The sequence below is a fragment of the Schistocerca serialis genome, unplaced genomic scaffold (genome assembly GCF_023864345.2).
Source record: "Schistocerca serialis cubense isolate TAMUIC-IGC-003099 unplaced genomic scaffold, iqSchSeri2.2 HiC_scaffold_1393, whole genome shotgun sequence".
Lineage (NCBI taxonomy): Eukaryota > Metazoa > Arthropoda > Insecta > Orthoptera > Acrididae > Schistocerca > Schistocerca serialis.
Genome location: NW_026047617.1, coordinates 15,444,421 through 15,469,670, shown reverse-complemented (window position 1 = coordinate 15,469,670; position 25,250 = coordinate 15,444,421). Strand labels below are relative to the sequence as shown.

The window sequence follows — 25,250 nt, the reverse complement described above, 5'->3', positions numbered from 1 at the left end:
GTGGCTCCTAGTTTGTTTTATGTCTGAAGTCTACCGAAACTCTTTCTTTGTCATTCACAATTAAAATGTTATCCATAAACAATACATTTCATCTTTCTGCGCTACTGTGACTGTCTTCTGAAGGCCAGCATCATTCATAGCTTTAACAGACAGATTGGTGTCATCAGCAAACAATATTGTACCTGCTGCTGATACATGGCTTGGCATGCCATTTATAAATATTAAGAACAGCAGTGGTGCCAGCAGGGAGTCTTGTGGCACCCCGTATCCGACTCTTTGGTATTCTGATGAGTAAACTTTCCCTGTATCTTTACCATTTGGTGCCTGTTACAAAGATAAGATTTGAACCATTCATATGAATCCCACAATGTAGCAATATAGCTCTCTCTCTCTCTCTCTCTCTCTCTCTCTCTCTCTCTCTCTCTCTCTCTCTCTCTCTCTCTCCCCCCCCCCCCCCCCTATCTCTCTCTTTCTTTCTTTTTAAAAAAATACATAAGACATGTTGAAGACACCTCCGTATCCCCCCCCCCCCCCCTGGTCATGATTGATTATATAATGAACTTTTCTCTGATCAGGAACTCTTTCAGGCTCTTGACGCATCAAACAGTGTGGCCTCAGGCCCTGGTTCAGTTAATCATCCAACATGTGAATGTTACTCAAACCTGGCCAGAAAGTATTTTTGCTTTTCAGGGTCAAGATAGTATCCCTATCCTTAAACCAGGCAAAATCCAGACATCCATTGACAGCTACTGACCGATTAGCCTCATCAGTGTGCTCTGAAAACTGCTCGAAAAGATGGTGGCCCGACGGTTGTTCTGGTTTCTCGAATCACTGGGCCTTTTGTCCCCCAGTTTCCAGGAGGAACAATCCTCAATTAACCGTGTGGTTAGGTTGGAAACAGCAATCTGATGGGGTGTTTCTAAACGGTGAAATCTCATTGAAGCCTTTTTTATCTCCATGAGGCATACAACACTGCCCAGCATGATCACATTTTACTTAACCTAAATGACAGGGGCTTTCAAGACGCCCTACTGATTTTTGTCAGCTTTTACTCCACTGATTTTTTCGTGTTACAGTCGGTACACCACTCAGAGTGCACGGGTCCAAAAAAATGGCAGGGCTCCATGCATTTCACAACCTGTCGTACCTCTCGTCACACTCACATTGTTTCAACTTTTGCATTTGTAACAGCTCCCAGTCTGTAGCCTTCACCAAACAACAATTTCAAGGTGTATCCACGGAGCCTCCACTTGGACCCTTTCCCGCGACCTCCAATTCTCTTCGACAAAAATGTGAGACACGCATTTGTGTCGTCCTACCGCAGTCCGTCTGGACCCAGAACTCGACTTGTGTACTTAGTGCCGGGATGTTGTTGCACAGTCTCAATTTTTGGGATTCCTCTTTGATAAAAGGCTGACACAGCTGTCCCATATTTGTTAACTAAAGAGTCACCCACACGCGTAAGCTTAAACCTCTCCACTTCCTCGCCAAGCACCTCTCGGAGAGTGAATCATCCTATTCGGCCTAACTCCGTACGTACCGGGCCACAGTTTCGACCTAACTGGATGGTGGTCACCAGGTTTATGCTTCAGGGGTACCTTCAAATTTGAAATGACTGCACCGAGTCTGTCATCGTGGAATAAGTCGAGTCACTGGCACCAGTCCACAGCTCGTCGTATAGTGGCTGCCTCTGGGCTCCAGTGTCCCGGGTTCGATGCCCGGACCGGGTGGGGATTTTCTCTGCCCGGGGTTGGGTGTTTGTGTTGTCCTCATCATTTCTTCATCATCATCATCATCATTTGTGATTGTGGCTAGATTGGGTTGTGTAAAAATTGAGACTTTGTGCGGGTGCTGATGACCACGCAGTTGAGTGCCCCACACACCAATCATCATCATCATCATCATCATCATCATCATCATCAGACCACTTCATTGAGACTACTTCCTTTGACACTCTGTGATATAGCATGGTTCTCCTCTCCCATCTGCTAAGTTTTGAATATCTGCTGATAGCAAATTTTTTTTCTTTCCTATAATTTTCTACCATGTTTCCAGTACTGTTTTGTAAGTCATATATGGCACATGTATTGCTTTTGCAGAGGTGTAACTGGGCTTTCTCCATTTAGCTTTGTCGTTTAGTTTATTCTTCTCACTACGCTGATTGCATTGGTGGCATCAGTTTGGCTGTGGAAGGTGTTGATTAAGTATTACAATCTATTGGGGTTAACACCATAGTTCGATACGTGTGAAACTTGGTGAGCTAATCGGCACAATTTAATTTAATGACCCATACCAACAGAATGCTGAGCATTCTGACTTTTATGGAAAGTACTTTAAATTACCAGTGACAAGACAGTTGACATTCAAATACATCAGCAGCCCCGTCTTCCATTACAAATTTCATCATGTTGTTGTTTTGGTTGTGTTGCATCACCCGACTTAATTACACTACATTCCATTATCCTTGTTTTGCTTTTGTTGATGTTCATCTTATATCCTCCTTTCAAGACACTGTCCATTCCATTCAACTGCTCTTCCAAGTCCTTTGCTGTCTCTGACAAAATTACAATGTCATCGGCGAACCTCAAAGTTTTTATTTCTTCTCCATGAATTTTAATACCTACTCCGAATTTTTCTTTTGTTTCCTTTACTGCTTGCTCAATATACAGATTGAACAACATCGGGGAGAGGCTACAACCCTGTCTTACTCCCTTCCCAACCACTGCTTCCCTTTCATGTCCCTCGACTCTTATAACTGCCATCTGGTTTCTGTACAAATTGTAAATAGCCTTTCGCTCCCTGTATTTTACCCCTGCCACCTTTAGAATTTGAAAGAGAGTATTCCAGTCAACATTGTCAAAAGCTTTCTCTAATTCTACAAATGCTAGAAACGTAGGTTTGCCTTTCCTTAATCTTTCTTCTAAGATAAGTCGTAAGGTCAGTATTGCCTCACGTGTTCCAGTGTTTCTACGGAATCCAAACTGATCTTCCCCGAGGTTGGCTTCTACTAGTTTTTCCATTCGTCTGTAAAGAATTCGTGTTAGTATTTTGCAGCTGTGACTTATTAAGCTGATAGTTCGGTAATTTTCACATCTGTCAACACCTGCTTTCTTTGGGATTGGAATTATTATATTCTTCTTGAAGTCTGAGGGTATTTCGCCTGTTTCATAGATCTTGCTCACCAGATGGTAGAGTTTTGTCAGGACTGGCTCTCCCACGGCCGTCAGTAGTTCCAATGGAATATTGTCTACTCCGGGGGCCTTGTTTCGACTCAGGTCTTTCAGTGCTCTGTCAAACTCTTCACGCAGTATCATATCTCCCATTTCATCTTCATCTACATCCTCTTCCATTTCCATAATATTGTCCTCAAGTACATCGCCCTTGTATAGACCCTCTATATACTCCTTCCACCTTTCTGCTTTCCCTTCTTTGCTTAGAACTGGGTTTCCATCTGAGCTCTTGATATTCATACAAGTCGTTCTCTTATCTCCAAAGGTCTCTTTAATTTTCCTGTAGGCGGTATCTATCTTACCCCTAGTGAGATAGGCCTCTACATCCTTACATTTGTCCTCTAGCCATCCCTGCTTAGCCATTTTGCACTTCCTGTCGATCTCATTTTTGAGACGTTTGTATTCCTTTTCGCCTGTTTCACTTACTGCATTTTTATATTTTCTCCTTTCATCAATTAAATTCAATATTTCTTCTGTTACCCAAGGATTTCTACTAGCCCTCGTCTTTTTACCTACTTGATCCTCTGCTGCCTTCACTACTTCATCCCTCAAAGCTACCCATTCTTCTTCTACTGTATTTATTTCTCCCATTCCTGTCAATTGCTCCCTTATGCTCTCCCTGAATCTCTGTACAACCTCTGGTTCTTTTAGTTTATCCAGGTCCCATCTCCTTAAATTCCCACCTTTTTGCAGTTTCTTCAGTTTTAATCTACAGGTCATAACCAATAGATTGTGGTCAGAGTCCACATCTGCCCCTGGAAATATCTTACAATTTAAAACCTGGTTCCTAAATCTCTGTCTTACCATTATATAATCTATCTGATACCTTTTAGTATCTCCAGGGTTCTTCCATGTATACAACCTTCTTTCATGATTCTTAAACCAAGTGTTAGTTATGATTATGTTGTGCTCTGTGCAAAATTCGACCAGGCAGCTTCCTCTTTCATTTCTGCCCCCCAATCCATATTCACCTACTATGTTTCCTTCTCTCCCTTTTCCTACACTCGAATTCCAGTCACCCATGACTATTAAATTTTCGTCTCCCTTCACAATCTGAATAATTTCTTTTATTTCATCATACATTTCTTCAATTTCTTCGTCATCTGCAGAGCTAGTTGGCATATAAACTTGTACTACTGTAGTAGGCGTGGGCTTCGTATCTATCTTGGCCACAATAATCCGTTCACTATGCTGTTTGTAGTAGCTTACCCGCATTCCTATTTTCCTATTCATTATTAAACCTACTCCTGCATTACCCCTATTTGATTTTGCTCACATAATTCATCATAGCTACTGTTAGATTATGACTTTTGACTACTTATTTTTGTATATAAAATGATATGCAGTATTGATTAATTGATTTAATAATTAATAATTTCATATAATTTACCCTAATTTGCAGTAGGGCACTGATGTATGTAAATAAGGGATCTACATTGTGTGAAAGTAATAGCACCCAAGTATTTTTCTGAATTTCTGACCAGCAACATTTTCTGTGAGCCAAAATCATATTAGTTCTTGTAATATAAGAAAATCAGAAAAATCCAACCTAGCCATTTTTAAACCACAATGTAGCCTCCAAAATAGCAGTTTGTTCTTGTGCCAGTCTACAAAGAGTCAGACTTCACCCAGAATTGGCAGTCGGTCGTTTGAAAGCTCACGAGTAAGACCTATGTCGGGAGCACCCCCAGTGTCAATTTGTGCCACTACTACGTGTGTTCGGCAAGCAAAAATATGTCCACTGACAACAGCAAAGCTCGAGACTTGGATGCTTAATAATTTTTGAGTGATTTCTGTAGCCTAAATTAATGAACATCTTTACTAAACTGTGTTGTGATTGAAAAATGGTAGGATTGTTACGGTCATCAAAACTACCGATTGTTGAATACTGAAGCTCGTTATGGACTGGATTGAACTACCGAAGTGTAATCATTTCTGTAATAAATTACTACAGGGTAGTGTTAAAAAGGAACTGTGACTTTTTTGTGTAAATACTGACTGTATTTTGTACCACAGTCAAACAATTAACTTCACCACTGTTATTGTAGATGTCGATCTGGTTTTGTGGGCTAGTAAGTTTTTGTAATTGATAAACGGGTCACTGTTCTTAACAGTTGAACTTAGTGAAGAATGCATGTATGTGTGTTAATGCAATCTAGATTATATGTACATTTTTGAGTAAACACCATCCCTCACTCATTTGGACTTTCAACTTCACTGATAAAAGAGTGATGATGCTACTGAGGAAAGAACTACAATAAGCAGGTCAGTTCTGCTTAAAGTCTTTGCTGAAGCAGAGAACTTACCTCTCCGTTTCTCACAGTACCAACTCCAGCTCACTTACGCAGTCGCACTCGAATGTTTTCCTAATTGTCCAACTTATCGGATTCTTCTCGGATAAGGGGCACCGATCCACCCACCCTCGGGGGTGATTAACAGTCGGAATGCACCTGGAGGTCCCCCACGTAACTTGCTCAGAATGTGCACACCGTGTTCTGCCCCCTCCGTTAGCACCCAGACCACGAATTGAGACCAACCTGCATCATCCCTGTTATCTTTCAATGTCTGTTTTTGTCAGTTCATCAGGAGTATCAGGATGGTAGTAGCTCTGAAACCCCGAGTAAGGCAGGATATGCTTTACGCCTCCTGCTAACCCTTTTTTTTAAAAAAGAAAATTGCTACCAGGAACATCTAGTGTTTTTACTGCAGAGCTGATAGTCATTAACAGAGCTTTAAGTTTTATAAAACAGACTTCTGTTGATGAGATCTTAATTTGTAGTGACCCAGTGAGCAGTCTCCGTGCTATTGACCGATGTTACTTTCGTCACCTACTGTTTACGATCTTTTCCGTGACCTCGGTTGCAGTGCCTGCTCAGTTGTCTGTCTCTGGGTCCCGAGTCCAGGGAATGAACCGGCTGCCTGTTTGGCTGGAGAAGCGATTACCCACCCGACATTCACGTAGACAGTAGTGTGTGGAGATCTGCAGACCTCTGTTCACTCAGAAACAGAACATCTGGTGAGCTACTGTCCCTTTTAACAAACTCTACACTATCGAGGAGACTGCTGCTGTACCGCTGTAATGAATCTCCTATCCTACGTAGCACAGTCTTCCGAATTGTTCACCTCTAATGTTGGTGGACAGCGTACGGTGGTTTTGAAGTGCTTTTGGGATGGTGCGGGATGGTTTGGCTGGTTCTGTGGGATTGTCAACACCACCATGTCTATTAGCTGCCACGGTCATACCTCTCCTACTCTGTTTTAATCACTTTCAGGTGTGGTTTGCCCTTTTTTCTGCCATACCCTATTTTGTGTTTTAGGGGCAACACTCCATTGTAGCCGAGACCTTAATTATTTCTTACCCTCCGTACTAGCTGTTGACAGAGTATCTGCTTAATAGGGTTTCACGCTTCCCCCAAGATAGTGGGTGCTGTTCGCCTCTTTAAGACTTCGACTCTCCGGAGAGGGGTGGCTGAGGGAGGGGAGACTCCCGCCACACGCCGAGCCCCGAGCGACACTCGCACGCGCCCACCCACCTCTTGACGTCACTGTTACTCTCACCTTATTTTCTTGTCGGCAGCCCATCTGATGTTCATTACGTTTATAGATTTATGACTTTTGCTATTTTGAATGTCCTGGCTAGGTCATCTTCTTCCTCTGTAACTTGGTGAGCCCATTATGTGGTCGGTGGGGATCGGATAGGAGTGAAGTTTCTGCCTCCACAAATGGGTGTGGGGAGAGTCCTCGTATGCTCTTATAATTTTATATCTGCCCAACCCGTAGACATTTACCTCTCTTTAAATTAATTCTCAGCTGTGACAGAATGTCTGCAAGGTCGCCACAGGCTCTGGAAATTGGGGAATATCGGGGAATTTTAAACACGTCAGGGAAATTGGGGAAATTTGAAAAAACACTAGAAATACTCATTTTTGTCTCGGTATGTGAAATGGTTTGTTTACTGATGTGTCGTGCACCGTCGCTGAGCATGTGCGCCTCTTCCCTACTCCCTCATTGCTGCTGCTTCTCTTCTCCCCTTCCTACCGTTCCCATCAGTTCGCAGTCGGTGCTGCCGACACTTCTTGCCACCAGCCTAGCAGCTGCCGACGAGAGGCGTGGAGGTGTGGGGAGTGGTTTGTTCGGATCTGATTCTGAGAGACTGTAGACGCAGTGGCCAGAGCTGGCAGCCCTGCGTACGTGAGTTGCGTCTTAGTGATTGTGTGAATGCGTGTGTGCTCTTGTTTGGCTGTGGCTGAAAATTTAGTTGTGAGAGTGTGATTGTCTTTTCTACGTGCCCGTTCTGGTTCAGCGATCGTCTTTACGGTGACTCGCTACCTATCCTCATTATTATCGATTCTCGGAGTATTCGTACGGATCGAGCACCGTGGCCTCATTTCGTCGACGCGCTGTCTGTGACTCTGAATAGCTGGCCACACGAGTGGATTTCCGTGACGACCTAAAACTGCAGGCCATTTCTGCGAGTATCTGTAATGTGTCTGGCCTGCCGTTCAGTTTCCACTAATGTGCAGGCCCTGCCTGCCTGATCTAGTCCCACTGATCTGCCTGCAGGCCGGATCTGCTTGTGTGTGGTGCGATGCAGCAGATTTTCACGGTTTATCCTCGGACCCAGGTCTGCGGTGCTCCTCAGCAGACCAGAGGCCGTGGGCAATGGATTTCAGGAATTGTGACTGTCTCACCAGAAGTACGTTGCACAGTGCGGCATTTTATAGACATTTTATTTGTTCTAGTACATTTTGGCACTTCAAAAGTAGTTTATATATCAGAAAAATTGTGTTGGTTGCTGGCAGCTTGTGCACTATGTACTCATGTATTTGTCAAAAGAAAAGTCACATAATACTCACTAGACATGGCCTGCACCTCAACAGGTATGGGAAGGGGAGGTTGGCAAAGCTTATACGTGACAGCATAGGTGGGGTTGGTGGGATCACTCGTGGGAAAATTCCTGCAGTAGTGGGTGTTAGAGCTGCACCTTTTTTAGATTGAAGTCAGCTGATAGGTATTCCTGCTTAAGGGAAGTTTCTCGAACAAGGGAATCACTTTTGACAAAGCTTAGGTATCCGAGTAATAAGGGAATTAGTATATTTCATCAAAATATACAAGGTATTAGAGATAAAGTTAGTGAACTGCTTATAGATGTTGACTCTGAAATTATTGGTATACCTGAACACTTCTTAAATAAGGAGATAATTCAGAGGCTTCCTTTACCAGGATACAGGTTGGCTGGCTGCTTTTCGAGGAGCTCTTTGCAGTGTGGGGGAGTAGCCATGTATGTGAAAAACGGCATCCCATTTGAGTCAATTGATGTGTCAAAGTACTGCACTGAAAATGTGTTTGAATGTTGTGCAGGTGTGGTTAAATTTAATGGAGCTAAACTTGTAACTGTTGTTATTTATAGATCCCCAGACTCCGATTTCACAACATTTTTGCTAAAGCTAGAAGAGGTTCTTGGTTCACTTTATAGGAAATACAAAAAGTTAGTTATATGTGGTGACTTCAATATTAATTGTATAAGTGATTGTGCAAGGAAGAGGATGTTGGTAGACCTCTTTAATTCATATAATCTTATGCAAACCGTATTCTTTCCAACGAGAGTGCAAGGGAACAGTAGAACAACCATAGACAACATTTTTGTTCATTCCTCATTACTAGAAGGGCATTCTGTTAGCAAAAAGGTGAATGGCCTTTCAGATCATGATGCGCAAATTTTAACTTTAAAAGATTTTTATGCTGCAACATGTGTTAAATATAGTCATCAGCTGTTCAGGAAAGCTGATCCAGTTGCTGTAGAGACCTTTGTAAACCTTATAAAGGAACAAGAGTGGCAAGATGTTTATAGTGCTGATACAGTAGACGATAAATATAATGCTCTTCTCAAGACTTTTCTCATGCTCTTTGAAAGTTGCTTTCTGTTAGAACGTTTAAAACAGGGTACTAGCACAAACAGGCAGCCTGGGTGGCTGACTAGAGGGATAAGAATATCTTGTAGAACAAATTGGCAATTACATCAAAACGTTAGAAACAGTCAAAATCTAAATGCAGCAGCCCATTACAAACAGTATTGTAAGGTGCTTAAAAATGTTATTAGGAAGGCAAAAAGTATGTGGTATGCAGATAGAATAGCTAAGTCTCAGGATAAAATTAAAACCATATGGTCAGTCGTAAAGGAAGTTGCTGGTCTGCAGAGACAGGTCGAGGATATAGAATCAGTGCGTAGTGGGAATGTCCGTGTTACTGATAAGTCGCATATATGTACAGTATTTAATAATCACTTTCTGAATATAGCAGGTGAACTAAATAGAAACCTAGTCCCAACAGGGAATCATATAGCGCTCTTAGAAAAAAGTGTTCCGAGACTGTTACCTGAAATGCTCCTCCATGATACTGACAAGAGGGAGATTGAGTTAATAATTAAATCACTAAAGACCAAGAACTCTCATGGATATGACGGGGTATCTAGCAGAATACTGAAGTATTGTTCTATGTATGTTAGCCCAGTTCTCAGCCATATCTGTAACTTTTCCTTTAGGAGTGGTCGGTTTCCTGACCGATTAAAGTACTCGGTAGTGAAGCCACTTTATAAAAAGGGAGACATTGATAATGTTGACAATTTTAGACCTATTTCTATGCCATCGGTGTTTGCTAAAGTTATCGAGAAGGTTGTATATACAAGGTTACTGGAGCATTTAAATTCACATAATTTGCTGTCAAATGTTCAGTTTGGTTTTAGAAATGGTTTAACAACAGAAAATGCTATATTCTCTTTTCTCTGTGAGGTTTTGGACGGATTAAATAAAAGGTTGCGAACGATAGGTGTTCTCTTTGATTTAATGAAGGCTTTTGACTGTGTTGACCACAAAATATTACTGCAGAAGTTGGAGTAAGGGGAGTAGCTTGCAATTGGTTCGCCTCTTACTTTAAGAACAGAAAGCAGAGGGTAATTCTCCGCAATATTGAGAGTGGTAGTGATGTTCAGTCCCAATGGGGCACTGTTAAGTGCGGCGTTCCCCAAGGGTCGGTGCTCTTACTTTAAGAACAGAAAGCAGAGGGTAATTCTCCGCAATATTGAGAGTGGTAGTGATGTTCAGTCCCAATGGGGCACTGTTAAGTGGGGCGTTCCCCAAGGGTCGGTGCTGGGGCCACTGCTGTTTCTTATTTATATAAATGATATGCCTTCTAGTATTACAGGTGATTCAAAAATATTTCTGTTTGCTGATGACACCAGCTTGATAGTGAAGGATCTTGTGTGTAATATTGAAACAGTAACAAATAATGTAGTTCATGAAATAAGTTCGTGGCTTGTGGAAAATAATTTGATGCTGAATCACAGTAAGACTCAGTTTTTACAGTTTCTAACTCACAATTCAACAAGAACCGATATTTTGATGAGACAGAATGGGCATATTATAAGCGAGACGGAACAGTTCAAATTCCTAGGCGCTCGGATAGATAGTAAGCTGTTGTGGAAAGCCCATGTCCAGGATCTTGTTCAGAAGCTAAATGCTGCTTTATTTACCATTAGAACAGTATCTGAAATAAGTGACAGTTCAGCACGAAAAGTAGTCTGCTTAGCATATTTTCATATGCTTATGTCGTATGGTATTATTTTTTGGGGTAATTCTTCTGATTCAAAAAGGGTATTTTTGGCTCAAAAACGGGCTGTTCGAGCTATGTGTGGTGTAAGTTCGAGAACCTCTTGTCGACCCCTATTCAGAAATCTGGGAATTCTGATATTGCCCTCACAGTATATATTTTCTTTAATGTCGTTTGTTGTTAGCAATATTAGCCTATTCCCAAGAGTTAGCAGCTTTCACTCAGTTAATACTAGGCAGAAATCAAATCTGCATGTAGAATGCACTTTTCCTTGACTCTTGTGCAGAAAGGAGTGCAGTATTCTGCTGCATCCATTTTCAATAAGCTACCACAAGAGCTCAAAAATCTTAGCAGTAGCCCAGACTCTTTTAAGTCTAAACTGAAGAGTTTCCTCATGGCTCACTCCTTCTATTCTGTCGAGGAGCTCCTGGAAGAGCTAAAAAATTAAGCAAATTCCAGTGTTACATTGTTGATTTTCTTCTTGTCACCTGAATATGTTTTTTTTTTTATATTTCATTTTATCTGTTTCTAATATCGTGTTATAATTTTATGTATTGACTCGTTCCATGACCATGGAGACTTCTCCTTAATTTGGTCCCACAGAACAATAAATAAATAAATAAATAAATAAAATAATAGATGTAACACGATATCAAACATAGTAGAACCAACCTTTTATTGGCAGCCACCGACAGAGCTGGTTTACACAGTTCATCCCCATCTTACACACTTCTTTCAAGAGGCCTACTTTTTTCTGAGGTTATTTATGAAATTGGTGAAGGTATTTTAAATCTCTTTTAACTCCAAGGAAATGCGTATTTTTGTCACCAAAAATGTTTCATTTATTTGAAATAAATTAATATCAGTGGTTTTAATGAAACACACATACCGTGTGGCTTGCTTTCTCCATCTAAAAACAGTTCATTACAAAAGATGTTGAGGTTAGTACTAAAGATTTTTGCTCACATCAGGAAATGCCATCTGCTTGCAAGGTTTTTTTAAAGATGTTTCCTAGTTTACACTATTGTTTCTTGTACCGTAGCTACAAAGACAGATTGTCAACTTACATCTTAATTTTCACCCTTGAAATCTCAAAATTTGTCAGGGAAAATGCTAAAACTTGTCTGGAAATCAGGGAATTTCACTCAGGGAAACTTGTGGCAACCCCAGTCCGATACATCGCCATGAGTCCCTCGATCCTTACCGACCAACCGACACATTTCTTTGCGTTGTCCTGCTCCTGTAATTGTAACCTCTTCACATTTTCAACTGTGCGAATCCGAGCAAAGGAGATTGCAAAAAAGGTGACAGTTGCTAGGATATTAGGTATAAAACCTAACATCCGAGAAGAAATACGTAGTCTTAGAATCTATAAATTTCGGTACCACTTTGCGCAGTGGACAGTGACAATTAATGCTACACGGTGTCAATTCACGAGCCTAAGTTCGAATATTCGTGCGAGTTGCTCTTTCTGTGTAGCAGAATTAGTGTAACTCCGTTTTTCTGCGTAAATCTGTTTCCAATCAGTTGCATGTCGAACAGCACCCACTCGGCAGCAGTAGTACCTGAAAAACAGCATTCGGTGAAATCAAAAAAGTGTATGAGCACTTTGCAAAGTGTCAGTTGCACCCAAATAGTACTACTTTTACTGCAACAACAAAAGTAAAGAACATTAACAGTTTGTGTTACAATCGCCCGGTAATGACGACAGTCCTGTACTGTGATCTTGACAGACCTCTTAGCCACTTGTATGCATCGTGACTAAAATGCTTGTAATGTAGTTGAGAATTCAGTTTTTTATACAGATAACCTCCTCAATTCTCATATTTACTATTGTAACTCAAAGCATTAAACTTACTAAGTATATTGTTCACCCTCAAAATTATATACAAATCAACTCGAATCAGTCTGTAGTTTGCAGTTGTAGTGTACAGAATGTAATTATAATACTACTGCGACTCCCTGTTAAGTTACAGCTGTGTGCCGGAGTGGTACATTACCTTTCACGGGCAAGTGTTCTGCCTACTGAACAATCCGAGCACGACTCACGACCTGTGCTCACAACTTTACTTCTACCAGTTCCTCATCTCCTACCTTCGAAACTTTACGCAAGTTCTGTCACATTCCTCGCAGTCTCGACACTCCCTAAAGAAATGATCGTACCCAGAAATGGCTCAGCTGTTGCCTAAAACGTAGTTTCTGCAATGAATTTTGACTCTACTGTGGAGTGTACACTGATAAGCAACTTCCTGGCAGGTTCGAGTCTTGGTCAGCCACACACTTTTAATCTGCCATTAGATTTCAAATTGGTGCACACTGTGCTTGAGGTTGAAAATTCATTCAGAGCAACAAAACCACACAAACTGAAAAAAGAAAAAATAACAAATGACAATAAATTAAAAGCACATTTTGGTCTTGCTGAAACTTTCTCGGCAGCAACAGTACTTAAATACCAAATTACATAAAACTGCAATAACAGTCCAACACGTTTTCATTAAACAGTCTCAGAATAATTAATTATGTTGAAAGGCTCATCTCTACTTACTTTTTAAAGAAACATTCATTTATGTATTGTTAATAAGAAACAGTGATACACGTTAACTCTAAGAACAATAATGCGAAAGAGAGATCGTGTTTTATTATAGTTTACTTGACCTGTCTCATATATGAAATTTTTCAACATAAGAAAAAGCAGATACATATGGCTAAATTGACAGTGAAATTAGTCTATTCTTAGTACACATATACAGAAACAAATATTGCTACACATGATCTTTGTCTTGTCATGACAACTGTATCACCACTGGAATTAGTTCACAGTGGACAACTGGCAGATTCTGCATCTGATATACCCATGACGCGCATAATCACAGGTGATTGTCAATAAAAACAAATAAGATAGTTAGAATATTGTTTAAAAATAAAAGTATAAAATTTGTAGCTGATGTTGTTGTTTGTGCCTGTTACTTATAATTGACTTTGTAGAAGGTTCTTGTAAAATAAGTACAAAAATGAAAGAAAAAACTTTAGTAGACAGTCTCCAAAAATTTGTGCTATGCACAAAGGAAAATAAAAACTGTATTTGAATTTCAGCTCCATCTCTAGTGGCCTCATTGTCGACAGTAGGTTAAATGCTAATCTCCCTTGCTTCTTTTGTTTGACTACTACTACTACTACTACTACTAGTAGTAGTAGTGTTCCAGCAGTAATTGTTCCTATTCATTAAAATGCTTATCATTATACAGTCTAATTTTGGAAGTCTAAGTATCTCAAGTGCTATCAACATTTAATATGGTTTAGCGTTCCTTTACCTTTTATTCTTGACAGTTGTGCCTTTATGTGCTTGTTGGACTTCTGATCCATCTGTTTTAGCATTGCTATTAAGAACTGTTACACCACATTTTTAAATAATTAATGGAAAATCTCGTATAAGATGTGAAACAAATACTAACAAAGAGATAGAGGGGCTGGCCAGTACTTACCTCAGCTCAGTACAGCCGATAGATACACATAAAACAGAACTGAAAATTTACATTCCTAGCTTTCGGAACTTTGTTCCTTCATCAGGGAGGAGAGAGGGGAAAAAAGGGAAGAAGGGAAAGTGGATTCAGTTACTCACAACCCAGGTTATGAAGCAACAGGGAAAGGTAAACAGGGAGGGTAGCAAGGATGGAGGCATGGTTGTCAGAGGGAAGCCAAAGATATTCTACTGTAAGTACTGTGCCAGCTTCAAACCAAAGAGGATGCATACAGAAGTAAAGAGGTATACAGTATAAAGATAAACACAACTATGTAGGATGAAAAGATGCGTGAATGGCTAAAGAGGAAAGGGAAAGAGGAGAAGACTGAAGAGTGAATGGGAGTGAGGTTGTTTAACGTAGGTTCAGTCCAGGGGGATGGCAGGATGAAAGGATGTGTTGGAGTGCAAGTTCCCATCTCCGCAGTTCAGAGGGACTGGAGTTGGGTGGGAGAAGCCAAATGGCACATACGGTGTAGCAGGTTCCTAGGTCCCTAGAATTATGCTGGAGGGCATGCTCCGCTACTGGGTATTGGGCATCTCCTAGGCGGACAGTTCGTCTGTGTCCGTTCATGCGCTCAGCCAGTTTGGTTGTTGTCATGCCGATGTAAAAGGCTGTGCAGTGCAGGCATGTCAGTTGATAAATGACATGTGTAGTTTCACACGTAGCCCTGCCTTGAATTGTGTATGTTTTACCAGTAGCGGGGCTGGAGTAGGTGGTTGTGGGGGGATGCATGGGGCAGGTTTTGCAGCGGGGTCGGTTACAGGGGTAGGAACCGCTGGGTAGAGAAGGTAGTCTGGGAATATTGTAGGGTTTAACAAGGATGTTACGGAGGTTAGGGGGGCGACGAAAGGCAACTCTGGGTGGTGTGGGGAGAATTTTGTCAAGGGATGATCTCATTTCAGGGGTTGACTTGAGAAAGTCATATCCCTGGCGGAGTAATTTGTTGATGTTTTCGAGGCCAGGATAATATTGGGTGACAAGGGGGATGCTTCTGTGTGGTCTGGGGGTAGGAACATTGTTGTTGGACGGGGAGGAATGTATTGCTCGGGAAATCTGTTTGTGGACAAGGTCTGCAGGATAGTTGCGGGAGAGGAAAGCACTGGTCAGGTTATTGGTGTAGTTGTTGAGGGATTCGTCACTGGAGCAGATACGTTTGCCACGAATACCTAGGCTGTAGGGAAGGGAGCGTTTGATGTGGAAAGGATGGCAGCTATCAAAGTGAAGGTACTGTTGTTTGTTTGTGGGTTTGATATGGACAGAGGTGTGGATGTGAGCTTCAACAAGATGAAGGTCAACATCCAGGAAGGTGGCTTGGGTTTTGGAGAAGGACCAGGTGAAATTCAGATTCGAAAAGGAGTTGAGGTTATGGAGGAAATTAAGGAGTGTTTCTTCACCATGAGTCCAGACCACAAAGATGTCATCTATAAACCTATACCAGGCCAGGGGAAGCAGCTGTTGGGTCTTCAGGAAAGCCTCCTCCATGCGGCCCATGAAGAGGTTGGCATAGGAGGGAGCCATCCTGGTTCCCATGGCCATTCCCCTGATTTGTTTGTAGGTCTGGCCTTCAAAAGTGAAGTAATTATGGGTGAGGATGAAGTTGGTAAGTGTGATAAGGAACGAGGTTTTTGGAAGATCTTCGGGTGGGCGTTGGGAGAGGTAGTGCTCAAGGGCAGAGAGACCATGGGTATGTGGGATGTTTGTGTAAAGGGATGTAGCATCTATGGTGACAAGAAAGGTTTCAGGTGGGAGAGGAGTGGGAATGGATTTGAGGCGTTCTAGGAAGTGGTTTGTGTCTTTGATGTAGGATGGGAGTCTGCGGGTGATAGGTTGTAGGTGCTGGTCTACCAGAGCTGAGATACGTTCGGTTGGGGATTTGAAGCCTGCTACAATGGGACGGCCAGGATGGTTCTCTTTGTGGATTTTGGGTAATAGGTAGAAGGTAGGGGTACGTGGCTCAGGTGGAGTGAGTAAGTCTATGGAAGCCGTTGTGAGGCCTTGTGAGGGACCTTGGATTTTTAGGATTTTTTGCAGCTCAGTCTGGATGGAGGGAATGGGATCCTGGGTAACAGCTTTGTAGGTTGAGGTGTCAGAGTGTTGACGCAGTCCTTCTGCCACATACTCCACACGGTCAAGTACGACAGTTGTGGAGCCTTTATCCGCCGGGAGGATGACAATAGAGCGGTCTATTTTCAGCTCCTTAATGGCACGGGATTCAGCTGGGGTGATGTTGGGGGTTGTCGGGATGTTCTTCAAGAAGGACTGGGAGGCAACACTGGATGTGAGGAATTCCTGAAATGTCTGCAAGGGATGGTTTTGGGGGAGGGGAGGAGGATCCCTTTGAGAAGGCAGTCGGAACTGTTCTAGACAGGGTTCAACACTGGGTCTAGTACTTGGGGGCTGTGTTTGGGTAGTGAAGTGATATTTCCAGTTGAGGTTCCGGGTGAATGAGAGGAGATCTTTAACCAGGGCAGTGTGGTTGAATTTAGGTGTGGGGCTAAAGGTTAAGCCTTTTGATAGAACAGATGTCTCTGGAGGAGAGAGGGATCTGGATGAGAGGTTTAGGACTGAATTGGGACTGGTGATATGTGGCATTTGACTGTGGTTATAGTTGATATTTGGTCTGTGTGGGGTATGTGCTGGGATGGGGAGATTGAGTAGGGTGGCTAGGCTGGGTTTGTTGGCTATGAGGGGGGTTTGATGAAGGTTCTGTTGTGGTTGGTGTTTGTGAGGGATAGGGAGAGGGACCCCACTTCTTAGGTGTTGCACTAGCACTGTGGATAGTTTTTTCAGGTGGTGTGTGGCATGGAACTCAAGTTTGCAGCTGGCTTCTAGGATGATGTTCCTCAGTGTGTTCTCCAAGCAAGGGTTTGAGAGGTGGAGGACTTTGAAGAGAGATAGGAGCTGTTGGGAGTGGTGGTTACATGAAGTAGTGTAGAGATTCAGGACAAGTTGCGTAAGGGCTAAGGATTGAAGGTTGTGGAAGTCCAGGAGAGACTGGTGGAAGGAGGAATTGCACCCGGAGATGGGAACTTTTAAGGTAAGCCCTTTAGGGGTAATTCCAAAGGTTAAGCAGGACTGGAGGAAAAGTATGTGGGATTGCAGTTTGGCTACGGTGAATGCATGTTTCCGGAATGAATGTAAATAATGTGGTATAGGATTAGGGTACATAGTGGGTAACTGGTGGGTAGGGAAATTAAATAACTAAAGTTGAGATAGTAATCATAAGAAGGAGTAAAACACGGAGGGAAGGACGAGAAGGAAAGAAATTGTGTTGGTAATGTTCAATACCAAAGGAAGACCACTAAACAAGAAAAATACGGAAAAAGTTGACCAGACCAAGCAAGTATGTCCAGATCAGGGGAAAAAGAACACACGTAGCTCAAAAACAGAGATAGCGAGTGGCGAAAAAAGATCGCGCGTGCCGCAAAAGCGATCGCGCGTGCCGCAAAAGCGATCGGGCGTGCCGCAAAAAAGATCGCGGGTGGGGCAGAAATGTCCCAAAAAATTTTTCTTGTGGCAGAGAAAGATAGCCAATGGCACAAAAATATCGCCAGCAACAAGAAATCGACGGAAATGGATGATACTGGTAGGTGTGGAAGAGATTGTTGGCAGTGATTGTTGGCTGGGAAACAGCGAATAACGAACGTTAAAACTATGGAATGTTGAATAAATAAATAAATAAAAAGAGAAGAGGACTATAAACGGTACAAGATAATAGGAGGAAGATGAAACTAGCACAGTTGGTGACGAAAATATTTATTTTTGTATATATAAAACACTGAAGAAGAGAAAGTGTTAAGATGACAGACGTAAGTGATAGCTAACAAAAGGGACAAAACAATGAAGGATGTGGACCATATAGGTGATCTAAATAATTAATGGAAAACCTCATATAAGATGTGAAACAAATACTAACAAAGAGATAGAGGGGCTGGCCAGTAAACAGGCTTTGGCTTCCCTCTGACAACCATGCCTCCATCCTTGCTACCCTCCCTGTTTACCTTTCCCTGTTGCTTCATAACCTGGGTTGTGAGTAACTGAATCCACTTTCCCTTCTTCCCTTTTTTCCCCTCTCTCCTCCCTGATGAAGGAACAAAGTTCCGAAAGCTAGGAATGTAAATTTTCAGTTCTGTTTTATGTGTATCTATCGGCTGTACTGAGCTGAGGTAAGTACTGGCCAGCCCCTCTATCTCTTTGTTAGTATTTGTTTCACATCTTATATGAGATTTTCCATTAATTATTTAGATTACCTATATGGTCCACATCCTTCATTGTTTTGTCCCTTTTGTTAGCTATCACTTACGTCTGTCATCTTAACACTTTCTCTTCTTCAGTGTTTTATATATACAAAAATAAATATTTTCGTCACCAACTGTGCTAGTTTCATCTTCCTCCTATTATCTTGTTCCGTTTATAGTCCTCTTCTCTTTTTATTTATTTATTTATTCAACATTCCATAGTTTTAACGTTCGTTATTCGCTGTTTCCCAGCCAACAATCACTGCCAACAATCTCTTCCACACCTACCAGTATCATCCATTTCCGTCGATTTCTTGTTGCTGGCGATATTTTTGTGCCATTGGCTATCTTTCTCTGCCACAAGAAAAATTTTTTGGGACATTTCTGCCCCACCCGCGATCTTTTTTGCGGCACGCGCGATCGCTTTTGCGGCACGCGCGATCGCTTTTGCGGCACGCGCGATCTTTTTTCGCCACTCGCTATCTCTGTTTTTGAGCTACGTGTGTTCTTTTTCCCCTGATCTGGACATACTTGCTTGGTCTGGTCAACTTTTTCCGTATTTTTCTTGTTGAGTGGTCTTCCTTTGGTATTGAACATTACCAACACAATTTCTTTCCTTCTCGTCCTTCCCTCCGTGTTTTACTCCTTCTTATGATTACTATCTCAACTTTAGTTATTTAATTTCCCTACCCACCAGTTACCCACTATGTACCCTAATCCTATACCACATTATTTACATTCATTCCGGAAACATGCATTCACCGTAGCCAAACTGCAATCCCACATACTTTTCCTCCAGTCCTGCTTAACCTTTGGAATTACCCCTAAAGGGCTTACCTTAAAAGTTCCCATCTCCGGGTGCAATTCCTCTTTCCACCAGTCTCTCCTGGACTTCCACAACCTTCAATCCTTAGCCCTTACGCAACTTGTCCTGAATCTCTACACTACTTCATGTAACCACCACTCCCAACAGCTCCTATCTCTCTTCAAAGTCCTCCACCTCTCAAACCCTTGCTTGGAGAACACACTGAGGAACATCATCCTAGAAGCCAGCTGCAAACTTGAGTTCCATGCCACACACCACCTGAAAAAACTATCCACAGTGCTAGTGCAACACCTAAGAAGTGGGGTCCCTCTCCCTATCCCTCACAAACACCAACCACAACAGAACCTTCATCAAACCCCCCTCATAGCCAACAAACCCAGCCTAGCCACCCTACTCAATCTCCCCATCCCAGCACATACCCCACACAGACCAAATATCAACTATAACCACAGTCAAATGCCACATATCACCAGTCCCAATTCAGTCCTAAACCTCTCATCCAGATCCCTCTCTCCTCCAGAGACATCTGTTCTATCAAAAGGCTTAACCTTTAGCCCCACACCTAAATTCAACCACACTGCCCTGGTTAAAGATCTGCTCTCATTCACCCGGAACCTCAACTGGAAATATCACTTCACTACCCAAACACAGCCCCCAAGTACTAGACCCAGTGTTGAACCCTGTCTAGAACAGTTCCGACTGCCTTCTCAAAGGGATCCTCCTCCCCTCCCCCAAAACCATCCCTTGCAGACATTTCAGGAATACCTCACATCCAGTGTTGCCTCCCAGTCCTTCTTGAAGAACATCCCGACAACCCCCAACATCACCCCAGCTGAATCCCGTGCCATTAAGGAGCTGAAAATAGACCGCTCTATTGTCATCCTCCCGGCGGATAAAGGCTCCACGACTGTCGTACTTGACCGTGTGGAGTATGTGGCAGAAGGACTGCGTCAACTCTCTGACACCTCAACCTACAAAGCTGTTACCCAGGATCCCATTCCCTCCATCCAGACTGAGCTGCAAAAAATCCTAAAAATCCAAGGTCCCTCACAAGGCCTCACAACGGCTTCCATAGACTTATTCACTCCACCTGAGCCACGTACCCCTACCTTCTACCTATTACCCAAAATCCACAAAGAGAACCATCCTGGCCGTCCCATTGTAGCAGGCTTCAAATCCCCAACCGAACGTATCTCAGCTCTGGTAGACCAGCACCTACAACCTATCACCCGCAGACTCCCATCCTACATCAAAGACACAAACCACTTCCTAGAACGCCTCAAATCCATTCCCACTCCTCTCCCACCTGAAACCTTTCTTGTCACCATAGATGCTACATCCCTTTACACAAACATCCCACATACCCATGGTCTCTCTGCCCTTGAGCACTACCTCTCCCAACGCCCACCCGAAGATCTTCCAAAAACCTCGTTCCTTATCACACTTACCAACTTCATCCTCACCCATAATTACTTCACTTTTGAAGGCCAGACCTACAAACAAATCAGGGGAACGGCCATGGGAACCAGGATGGCTCCCTCCTATGCCAACCTCTTCATGGGCCGCATGGAGGAGGCTTTCCTGAAGACCCAACAGCTGCTTCCCCTGGCCTGGTATAGGTTTATAGATGACATCTTTGTGGTCTGGACTCATGGTGAAGAAACACTCCTTAATTTCCTCCATAACCTCAACTCCTTTTCGAATCTGAATTTCACCTGGTCCTTCTCCAAAACCCAAGCCACCTTCCTGGATGTTGACCTTCATCTTGTTGAAGCTCACATCCACACCTCTGTCCATATCAAACCCACAAACAAACAACAGTACCTTCACTTTGATAGCTGCCATCCTTTCCACATCAAACGCTCCCTTCCCTACAGCCTAGGTATTCGTGGCAAACGTATCTGCTCCAGTGACGAATCCCTCAACAACTACACCAATAACCTGACCAGTGCTTTCCTCTCCCGCAACTATCCTGCAGACCTTGTCCACAAACAGATTTCCCGAGCAATACATTCCTCCCCGTCTAACAACAATGTTCCTACCCCCAGACCACACAGAAGCATCCCCCTTGTCACCCAATATTATCCTGGCCTCGAAAACATCAACAAATTACTTCGCCAGGGATATGACTTTCTTAAGTCAACCCCTGAAATGAGATCATCCCTTGACAAAATTCTCCCCACACCACCCAGAGTTGCCTTTCGTCGCCCCCCTAACCTCCGTAACATCCTTGTTAAACCCTACAATATTCCCAGACTACCTTCTCTACCCAGCGGTTCCTACCCCTGTAACCGACCCCGCTGCAAAACCTGCCCCATGCATCCCCCCACAACCACCTACTCCAGCCCCGCTACTGGTAAAACATACACAATTCAAGGCAGGGCTACGTGTGAAACTACACATGTCATTTATCAACTGACATGCCTGCACTGCACAGCCTTTTACATCGGCATGACAACAACCAAACTGGCTGAGCGCATGAACGGACACAGACGAACTGTCCGCCTAGGAGATGCCCAATACCCAGTAGCGGAGCATGCCCTCCAGCATAATTCTAGGGCTCCAGTGACGAATCCCTCAACAACTACACCAATAACCTGACCAGTGCTTTCCTCTCCCGCAACTATCCTGCAGACCTTGTCCACAAACAGATTTCCCGAGCAATACATTCCTCCCCGTCTAACAACAATGTTCCTACCCCCAGACCACACAGAAGCATCCCCCTTGTCACCCAATATTATCCTGGCCTCGAAAACATCAACAAATTACTTCGCCAGGGATATGACTTTCTTAAGTCAACCCCTGAAATGAGATCATCCCTTGACAAAATTCTCCCCACACCACCCAGAGTTGCCTTTCGTCGCCCCCCTAACCTCCGTAACATCCTTGTTAAACCCTACAATATTCCCAGACTACCTTCTCTACCCAGCGGTTCCTACCCCTGTAACCGACCCCGCTGCAAAACCTGCCCCATGCATCCCCCCACAACCACCTACTCCAGCCCCGCTACTGGTAAAACATACACAATTCAAGGCAGGGCTACGTGTGAAACTACACATGTCATTTATCAACTGACATGCCTGCACTGCACAGCCTTTTACATCGGCATGACAACAACCAAACTGGCTGAGCGCATGAACGGACACAGACGAACTGTCCGCCTAGGAGATGCCCAATACCCAGTAGCGGAGCATGCCCTCCAGCATAATTCTAGGGACCTAGGAACCTGCTACATCGTATGTGCCATTTGGCTTCTCCCACCCAACTCCAGTCCCTCTGAACTGCGGAGATGGGAACTTGCACTCCAACACATCCTTTCAACCCGCCATCCCCCTGGACTGAACCTACATTAAACAACCTCACTCCCATTCACTCTTCAGTCTTCTCCTCTTTCCCTTTCCTCTTTAGCCATTCACGCATCTTTTCATCCTACATAGTTGTGTTTATCTTTATACTGTATACCTCTTTCCTTCTGTATGCATCCTCTGTGGTTTGAAGCTGGCACAGTACTTACAGTAGAATATCTTTGGCTTCCCTCTGACAACCATGCCTCCATCCTTGCTACCCTCCCTGTTTACCTTTCCCTGTTGCTTCATAACCTGGGTTGTGAGTAACTGAATCCACTTTCCCTTCTTCCCTTTTTTCCCCTCTCCCCTCCCTGATGAAGGAACAAAGTTCCGAAAGCTAGGAATGTAAATTTTCAGTTCTGTTTTATGTGTATCTATCGGCTGTACTGAGCTGAGGTAAGTACTGGCCAGCCCCTCTATCTCTTTGTTAGTATTTGTTTCACATCTTATATGAGATTTTCCATTAATAATTTAGATCACCTATACGGTCCACATCCTTCATTGTTTTGTCCCTTTTGTTAGCTATCACTTACGTCTGTCATCTTAACACTTTCTCTTCTTCAGTGTTTTATATTTACACTCCTGGAAATTGAAAAAAGAACACCGTGAATTCATTGTTCCAGGAAGGGGAAACTTTATTGACACATTCCTGGGGTCAGATACATCACATGATCACACTGACAGAACCACAGGCACATAGACACAGGCAACAGAGCATGCACAATGTCGGCACTAGTACAGTGTATATCCACCTTTCGCAGCAATGCAGGCTGCTATTCTCCCATGGAGACGATCGTAGAGATGCTGGATGTAGTCCTGTGGAACGGCTTGCCATGCCATTTCCACCTGGCGCCTCAGTTGGACCAGCGTTCGTGCTGGACGTGCAGACCGCGTGAGACGACGCTTCATCCAGTCCCAAACATGCTCAATGGGGGACTGATCCGGAGATCTTGCTGGCCAGGGTAGTTGACCTACGCCTTCTAGAGCACGTTGGGTGGCACGGGATACATGCGGACGTGCATTGTCCTGTTGGTACAGCAAGTTCCCATGCCGGTCTAGGAATGGTAGAACGATGGGTTCGATGACGGTTTGGATGTACCGTGCAATATTCAGTGTCCCCTCGACGATCACCAGTGGTGTACGGCCAGTGTAGGAGATCGCTCCCCACACCATGATGCCGGGTGTTGGCCCTGTGTGCCTCGGTCGTATGCAGTCCTGATTGTGGCGCTCACCTGCACGGCGCCAAACACGCATACGACCATCATTGGCACCAAGGCAGAAGCGACTCTCATCGCTGAAGACGACACGTCTCCATTCGTCCCTCCATTCACGCCTGTTGCGACACCACTGGAGGCTGGCTGCACGATGTTGGGGCGTGAGCGGAAGACGGCCTAACGGTGTGCGGGACCATAGCCCAGCTTCATGGAGACGGTTGCGAATGGTCCTCGCCGATACCCCAGGAGCAACAGTGTCCCTAATTTGCTGGGAAGTGGCGGTGCGGTCCCCTACGGCACTGCGTAGGATCCTACGGTCTTGGCGTGCATCCGTGCGTCGCTGCGGTCCGGTCCCAGGTCGACGGGCACGTGCACCTTCCGCCGACCACTGGCGACAAACTCGATGTACTGTGGAGACCTCACGCCCCACGTGTTGAGCAATTCGGCGGTACGTCCACCCGGCCTCCCGCATGCCCACTATACGCCCTCGCTCAAAGTCCGTCAACTGCGCATACGGTTCACGTCCACGCTGTCGCGGCATGCTACCAGTGTTAAAGACTGCGATGGAGCTCCGTATACCACGGCAAACTGGCTGACACTGACGGCGGCGGTGCACAAATGCTGCGCAGCTAGCGCCATTCGACGGCCAACACCGCGGTTCCTGGTGTGTCCGCTGTGCCGTGCGTGTGATCATTGCTTGTACAGCCCTCTCGCAGTGTCCGGAGCAAGTATGGTGGGTCTGACACACCGGTGTCAATGTGTTCTTTTTTCCATTTCCATGAATGTACAAAAATAAATATTTTCGTCACCAACTGTGCTAGTTTCATCTTCCTCCTATTATCTTGTTCCATTTATAGTCCTCTTCTCTTTTTATTTATTTATTTATTCAACATTCCATTGTTTTAACGTTCGTTGTTCGCTGTTTCCCAGCCAACAATCACTGCCAACAATCTCTTCCACACCTACCAGTATCATCCATTTCCGTCGATTTCTTGTTGCTGGCGAAATTTTTGTGCCATTGGCTATCTTTCTCTGCCACAAGAAAAATTTTTTGGGACATTTCTGCCCCACCCGCGATCTTTTTTGCGGCACGCGCGATCTTTTTTGCGGCACGCGCGATCGCTTTTGCGGCACGCGCGATCGCTTTTGCGGCACGCGCGATCGCTTTTGCGGCACGCGCGATCGCTTTTGCGGCACGCGCGATCGCTTTTGCGACACGCGCGATCTTTTTTCGCCACTCGCTATCTCTGTTTTTGAGCTACGTGTGTT

At 43.9% G+C, this 25,250-nt stretch overlaps 1 protein-coding gene across 4 annotated transcripts in view; it reads left to right on the top strand.

Annotated features, from left to right (window-relative positions):
* LOC126442619 (uncharacterized) overlaps positions 1 to 25,250 on the top strand; it is a 140,050-nt gene that overhangs the window by 46,425 nt on the left and 68,375 nt on the right. The window lies entirely within an intron of this gene.